Below are 8,104 nucleotides of genomic sequence, written 5' to 3' on the forward strand. Positions count from 1 at the left end.
TACAAACTTGTTGTGTTTCCTAGTATTTGTTCACTCATTTAATGAATATATTAACACCTCAAAATAGGCCTTACTATTTTTTCTAGGGGCTGAGAATGTAGTCGTGATTAAAGCAGATATAAATCTCCCTGCCCTTGTAAAACTTAAATTCTGGTGGAAGGAAACAGACACTAAGCAAATTACATGATTTATCAGAAGATAAGCACCATGGAGAAAAGTTGGAAGAAGGAATAGGGGTGGCTATTAGGGGAGGCTGAGTGATGTTGGAATTTTAAAGAGTAGAGAGGAGTTCATCAGCATAGCCCTTGAACAAAGCCTTGGCAGGATGGAAGTGAACCTTGTGGGCAATGTGAGAAGAGAGTCCAGGCAAAGAGAACAGCAGAAGCAAAGGCCCTTGGGATAGGAGCATGTTAGAGGACTCCGAGAATGGCATGGTAGCCAACAAGGACTTAGGCAGACTGAGAAGGGGAGAGTATTAAGAGGTGAGATGGGACTAGGTGGTGCTGCAGACTGCTTGGGCCTCTGGTGAACTTTGGCTTCTACTCTGAGATGGAAGCCCTTGGAGGACTTTGAAGTGTGATAGTGTCTAGTGTTGAGGAACAGGGTGAGCAAGGGCAGAAACAGATTAATTATGAAATGACTGCAGTAACTCAGGTGAGAAGTGCAGGTGCCTTGGACCAGTGTACCAGCACTTGGAATCTTGACAGATGTTCAGATTCTGTACTTCCTTGAAGGTAAAACTAACAGGATTTGCTGATAGATTGGACATAGAATGTGAGAAGATGAGACAACAGAGTCGATTTCTAGGTCTTTGTAAATAGGTGATATGGAGAAACCTATAGGTAGCTGAGGTTTGCCAGAGGACTTGAGTTGTGGGCAGATGAATTTGCTATGTCTGATGGTTATCTCAGTGGAGATGTTAGGTGAGCAGTTGGATATTCTGCTGTTCAAGGGAGAGATATAAATATGGGAAGCTGGAGATGTAAATATGGGAGTCAATGTATAGATGGTATTTAGAGCTGTAAGATTGGATGAAATTACCGAGAGAGTGAGTTTTAAGAGAGAAGAGGTCCAAAGACTGCATCTTATGACACTCCAAATGCTAAGAATTCAGGGTGATGAGGAGGAACCAGCAAAGGAGCCTGAGAGTGACCAGTGAAGTAAGAAAATCATCAGAGTGTGATGTCCTGGAAGCTACGTCAGATGTGAAGGACAGAGTGGTCAGCTGTGTCAGATACTGCAAATAAATCAAGTAATATGAGCTCTGAGAATTGACTTGGAAATCCATTTAGAGGTCCATTGGTGACCTTGGCAAGTGCTGTTTTAATGGAGGGGATGAAAATCTGGAATGTGTTTGAGAAAGAATGGAGTATCTTCACAGTAATAAAGAAAATGAACAAACTGAAAATCAACTTTTCTTAGCTCCACCAGAGAATTGAGGTCACAGGGTAAACTTCCACAAAAACTAGAAAGACAGGAAAATGCAGAAAATACAGGTCTGCTTTCCCAAAGTAGAAGTTGCTAAAGGCAATAATTAGGCTTTAAATGAGTTGCTAGGGGGCTGAGTGTGGATTAGTGAGAGTTTAAAACTATGGGGAGCAATTTGTAACACATACCATATAAATTATTGCAACTTAAAAAAAGAAACCTCCTGGGAGCTCACTTGAAGGGGACCCACCCATATGTGGGTTTTACCGCCAGGAGCTCAATTCTCTTGTCACTCTGAGGATGGCAGAAGAATCTGCTTCTGTCAGGTGTTGGCTGGTGGGGGGCTGGGGGTGGGGGGTGGGCTGCAGGGAGTAACTTTTGAAATAACCCCAGAGCTTTGTTTCCAGGACAGAAGACTGCCCTCAAGGAAAATTGCTGGTGTCCGAAGAGATGAAGCAAGCACCAGAACCAAACTCAGATGTGGCAGAAATTTTAGAATTATCAGAATGGGAATTTAAAACAACTAAGATTAATATGCTAAAGTCTCTGATAGAAAAAGTGGACAACGTGCAGGAACAGATGAGGAATATAAGCAAAAAATGGAAAACTCCAAAAAAGAATGGAAAAGAAATGCTAGATATAAAAACTATCAGAAATGAATGCTTTTGATAGGTTCATGGGTGGACTTAACACTGCTGAAAAAGGAACCTTGCACTTGAAGATATGTCAATAGAAAAACTGAAATTTAAAGAGGAAAAGGAATGAAAGACAAAAGATACAGAAAAGGTACAGAGTATCTAAGAACTGTGCTGCTGCTGCTGCTGAGTCACTTCAGTCGAGTCCGACTCTGTGCGACCCCATAGACGGCAGCCCACCAGGCTCCCCTGTCCCTGGGATTCTCCAGGCAAGAACACTGAAGTGGGTTGCCATTTCCTTCTCCAGTGCATGAAAGTGAAGTCGCTCAGTCAGGTCCGACTCTTAGCTGTGAGGCAGTTGCAAAAGGTGTGTAATGTGCATAATGGGAATATGAGAATAAAGAAAGAATTGGAGAGAGATTGAAGCCAGAATATAGATAATTCCAGGAACTTTCTTATTGCAAAGGGAATCACAATGAAGCTATTATAGGAGGAGACAAACAGGGTAAAGAGTTTTGTTTTTAAAGCTTGTTTTGTATTCTTGTAGGGGTGATTCAGGGGGAAAAAAAAAGGACAGTTTGATGCTGTCGGTGTGAAAGGAGAATCTTGCAGGAGCAATGCCCTCAAGGAGGCAAGAAACGGGATCTAGTGTACAAATAGAGGGATTGGACAAGGGACAAACCACAGGAAGAGGGCAAACTGAGGGCAAGGCTAGCAGGTGGGTGTACGTGGTGGTGGGAACCTGTGCAAGTTCTTTACCACTTGCTTCTATTTTCAAGGTCAGAGAAAAGCTGGAGGAAGAGGGATTAGAGGCCTGAGACATTATGAATTAGGTCTCTTTAAGGAGACTGAAAGGACTAGTGGAAAATAGTTGTTAAGGGTACTCTTGAGGTCCAAATTACTGAGTTGTTTTATTTTTCCATTATTTCATAATCGAAGATTCTGTCAGTCTATTTATTGGAAACTTCTGCACCTTTCACTAGCATCTCATCACAGTAAGGATGTTAGTTCCCAGGAAAGAGGCATCAGAAAGTATCCCAGAGAGGCATAGGGAATCAGGATTGCTACTTTACACTGGAGGGTCAGGGAAGATATCTCTGATAAATGACATTTGAGCAAAAGGCCTGAAGAAGTAAGGGAGTAAGCCATGGATATATCAACCAGGGTTGGGTGTAGATAGTGGGCTAGTCTCTTGTATCCATCTGCAGTTTCTAAACATGTATTTAATAGGAGGCATGACACCCATTTGTTGGCATGCTGCTGCTTTTTACTAAATGAAATTTTAAGCACATTCCATCCAACCCCTGAAATACAAATTATATATATACTATCTTTTCCTTTTTGTGTATCACACTAAGGGTTTTATAGATTCACCTTTTTCTACTTAGCTGTATTATTTATTTTTAAAAAAATTTTATTGGAGTAGTTTACTTACAATGTTATGCTAGTTTCAGATGTGCAGCAAAGTAATTCAGTTGTACATGTATTCATTCTTTTTCAGATTCTTTTCCCATATAAGGTATTACAGAATAGTCAGTAGATTTCCCTGTGCTATATAGTATGTCCTTGTTGGTTATCTATGTTGTATATAGTAGTGTGTGTATATTAATTCAAGGCTCCTAATTTATCCCCTGACCCTTTTCACTGTGTTCATGGGGTTCTTGAGGCAAGAATACTGAAGTGGTTTGCTGTTTCATTGTCCAGTAGACCACATTTTGTCAGAACTCCCTACCATGACTTTGATGCTGGGAAAGATTGAGGGCAAGAGGAGAAGGGGGTGACAAGATGAGATGGTTGGATGGCATCACTGACTCATTGGACGTGAGTGAGCAAACTGGGAAATAGTGAAGGACGGGGAAGCCTGCCATGATGCAGTTCATGGGGTTGCAAAGAGTTGGACGCAACTTAGTAACTGAACAAGAACCCCAACATTTCCCTTTGGGTAAATATAAGTTTGTTTTTGAAATCTCTGAGTTTGTTTCTGTTTTATAAATAAGTTATTTGTCATTTTAAAAAATTAGATTCCACATATAAGTGATATCATGATATTTGTCTTTCTCTTTTACTTCCTTCACTAGTATGAAAATCTCTAGGCCCATCCATGTTGCTGCAAATGGCATTATTTTGTTCTTCTTATGGCTGAGTAATATTCCATTATATATATGTACCACACCTTCTTTATCCATTCCTCTGTCAGTGGACATTTAGGTTGCTCCCATGTCTTGGCTGTTGTTAAATAGTGCTGCAGTGAACATTGGGATGCATGTATCTTTTTGAATTACGGTTTTCTCTGGATATATGCCCAGGAGTGGGATTGCTGGAATTTATGGTAATTCTGTTTTAATTTTTTAAGGAAGTTCCACACTGTTCTCCATGATGGTACCAATCGACATTCCCACCAACAATGCAGGAGGGTTCCCTTTTCTCCATAACCTCTCCAGCATTTATTGTTTGTAGACTTTTTGGTGATGGCCATTCTTAAAGCATCCTTGTTTTCTGGCAACAAAATATACCAGGCCTACTGTGATCGCTGCCCAAAACGTACATTAATGATTGCTTCTCTCCAAGAAGCCCTGAGTAGCATCAGAGGCCCAGTCTGGCCCAGGAGTATACATCCCACCTGATCTGCATGAGAGCTGGTTCAAGCATGATGACACTGCTGCTGGGAAACAACAGGCCTTGGAAAGACAGATTTTTTAAAAAAAAATTTATTCTTACTATTTTTTAAATTTTTACTGGTGTTTATAGTTGATTTATAATGCGCTGTACAGCTGTATAATATCTGCTGTACAGCAAGTGAATCAGCTTTATATATACATATTTGTTGTTGTTCAGTCACTAAGTCATGACTTTTTGTGACCTCATGGACTGTAGCACACCAGGCTCCTCTGTCTTCTGCTGTTTCTCAGAGTTTGCTCAAATTCATGTCCATTGAGTCAGTGATTTTATCTAATCATCTCATCCTTTGCTGCCCCTTCTTTTGTCTTGATTCTTTCTCAGCATCAGGGTCTATTCCAGTGAGTCAGCTCTTCGCATCAGGTGGCCAAAGCACTGGAGCTTCAGCTTCAGCAGCAGACCTTCCATTGAATAGTCAGGGTTGATTTCCTTTAGGATTGATTGGTTTGATATCCTTGCAGTCCAGGGGACTCAAGAATCTTTTCCAGCACCACAGTTCCAAAGCATCGGTTCTTTGGCACTCAGCCTTCTTTGTGGTCCAGCTCTCACATCCATACATGACTACTGGAAAAACCATAGCTTTGACTATATGGACCTTTGTCAGCAAAGTAATGTTTTTGCTTTTTAGTATGCTGTCTAGGTTTGTCATAACTTTCCTTCCAAGGAGCAAGCATCTTTTAATTTCATGGCTGCAGTCATTGTCCACAGTGATTTTGAAGCCCAAGAAAATAGATTCCATCATTGCTTCCAATTTTCCCCCTTCTATTTGCCATGAAGTGATAGGATCAAGATGCCATGACCTTAGTTTTTTTAATGTTGAGTTTCAAGCCAACTTTGTCAATCTTCTCTTTGACCTTCATCAAGAGGCTCTTTAATTCCTCTTCACTTTCTGTCAGTAGAGTAGTATCATCTGCGTATTTGAGGTTGTTGATATTTCTGCCAGCAGTCTTGATTCCAGTTTGTGATTCATAAGTTAAATAAGCAGGGTGAGAATATACAGTCTTGATGTACTCCTTCTTCAATTTTGAACCAGTTTCATGTCTGCTTCTAACTGTTGCTTCTTGACCTGTGTACAGGTTTCTCAGGAGACAGATCAGGTGGTCTGGTATTCCCATCTCTTTAAGAGATTCCGACAGTTTGTTCTGATCCACACAGTCAAAAGCTTTAGTGTAATGAAGCAGAAGTAGGTATTTTTCTGGAATTCCCTTGCTTTCTCCATGAGCCAACAAACATTGGCAATTTGACCTCTGGTTCCACTGCCTCTTCAAAACCCAGCTTGTACAGCTGGAAGTTCTGTTATACTGTTGAAGCCTAGCTTGAAGGATTTGGAGCATAGTGCTAGCATGTCAAATGATTGCAACTGTATGGTAGTTTGAACATTCTTTGGCATTGTCCTTCTTTGGGATTGAAATGAAAACTGACCTTTACCAGTCCTGTGGCCAATGCTGAGCTTTCCAAATTTGCAGCACCTTAACAGCATCATCTTTTAGGATTTTAAATAGCTCAGATGGAATTCCATCACATCCACTAGCTTTGTTCACAGTAATGGTTCCTAAGGCCCACCTGACTTCACACTCCAAGATGTCCAGCTCTGGGTTAGTGACCACATCATCATGGTAATTTGGGTCATTAAAACCTTTCTTGTACAGTTTTTCTGTGTATTCTTGTCACCTCTTGTTAATCTCTTCTGCTTCTGTTAGGTCCTTCTGTTTATGTCCTTTATCGTGCCCATCCTTGATGAAATGTTCCCTTGGTATCTCCAAATTTTCTTACAGAGATCTTCAGTCCTTCCCATTCTGATACTTTCCTCTTTTTTTTTTTTTTTTTTGCATTGCTCATTTAAAAAGACCTTCTTATCTCTTCTTGCTGTTCCCTGGAACTCTGCATTCAGTTGGGTATATCTTTCCCTTTCTCCCTTGCCTTTCACTTTTCTTTCCTCAGCTATTTGTAAAGCCTCCTTAATCAGCCACTTTGCCTTCTTGTATTTCTTTTTCTTTGGGGTGGTTTTGGTCCTGCGTCCTGTACAATGTTATGAACCTCCATCCATAGTTCTTTGCACTCTACCAGATCTAACCCCTTGAATCTATTCATCACCTCCACTGTATAATCATAAGGGATTTTATTTAGGTCATACATGAATGCCCTAGTGGTTTTTCATACTTTCTTCAGTTTAAGCCTGCATTTTGCAATAAAGTCTCATGATCTGAGCAACAGTCAGCTCCAGGTTTTGTTTTTGCTGACTGTATAGAACTTCTCCATCTTTGGCTGCAAAGAACATAATCAATCGGATTTCGGTATTGACCATCTGGTGATGTCCATGTGTAGAGCTGTCTCTTGGGTTGTTGGAAAAGGGTGTTTGCTATGACCATCGGGTTCTCTTGACAAAACTCTGTTAGCTTTTGCCCTGGTTCATTTGTACTCTAAGGCCAAACTTGATCGTTATTCCGGGTATCTCTTGACTTCGTACTTTTGCATCCCAATCCCATGATGAAAAGAATATCTTTTTTGGTGTTAGTTCTAGAAAGTGTTGTAGGTCTTCAGAGAACCAGTCAACTTCAACTTCTGCATCAGTGGTTGGGGCATAGACTTAGATTACTAGGATTTTGAATGGTTTGCCTTGGAAACTAACTGGTATCATTTTGTCATTTTTGAGATTGCACCCAAATACTGCATTTTGGATTCTTCTGTTGACTATGAGGGCTATTCCATTTTTTCTAAGGGATTCTTGCCCACAGTAGTAGATATAATGGTCATCTGAATTAAATTCACCCATTCCCATCCATTTCAGTTCACTGATTCCTAAGATGTCAGTATTCAATCTTGCCATCTCCTGCTTTATCACATGCAGTTTGCCTTGATTCATGGACTTAACATTCCAGGTTCCCATGCAATATTGTTCTTTACAGCATAAGACTTGACTTTCACCACCAGACACATCCACAACATAGTGTCATTTCTGCTTTGGCCCAGCCATTTCATTCTTTTTGGTGCTATTCATAATTGCTCTTTGCTCTTCCCCAGTAGCATATTGGACACCTCCTGACCTGGGGTGGGAGGGTCATCGTCTGGTGTCATATCTTCTTGCCTTTTCATACTGTCCCTGGGTTTCTCCATGGCGTGGGTTGCCGTTTCCTACTCCACTGGACCATGTTTTGTCTGAGCTCTTCACTATGACGCATCTGTCTTGAGTGGCCCTGCACAGCATGGCTCATAGCTTCATTGAATTATGCAAGCCCCTTCACCATGACAAGGCTGTGATCCATGAAGGGGACATATACATCTACCCACTCTTTTAGACTTTTTTCCCGTGACAGATTTTTTTAAGATCCTGAGTTCATACAGACATCTCCGTTTAGCATTCATCA

Source organism: Bos taurus, chromosome 7 (assembly GCF_002263795.3).
Source record: "Bos taurus isolate L1 Dominette 01449 registration number 42190680 breed Hereford chromosome 7, ARS-UCD2.0, whole genome shotgun sequence".
Lineage (NCBI taxonomy): Eukaryota > Metazoa > Chordata > Mammalia > Artiodactyla > Bovidae > Bos > Bos taurus.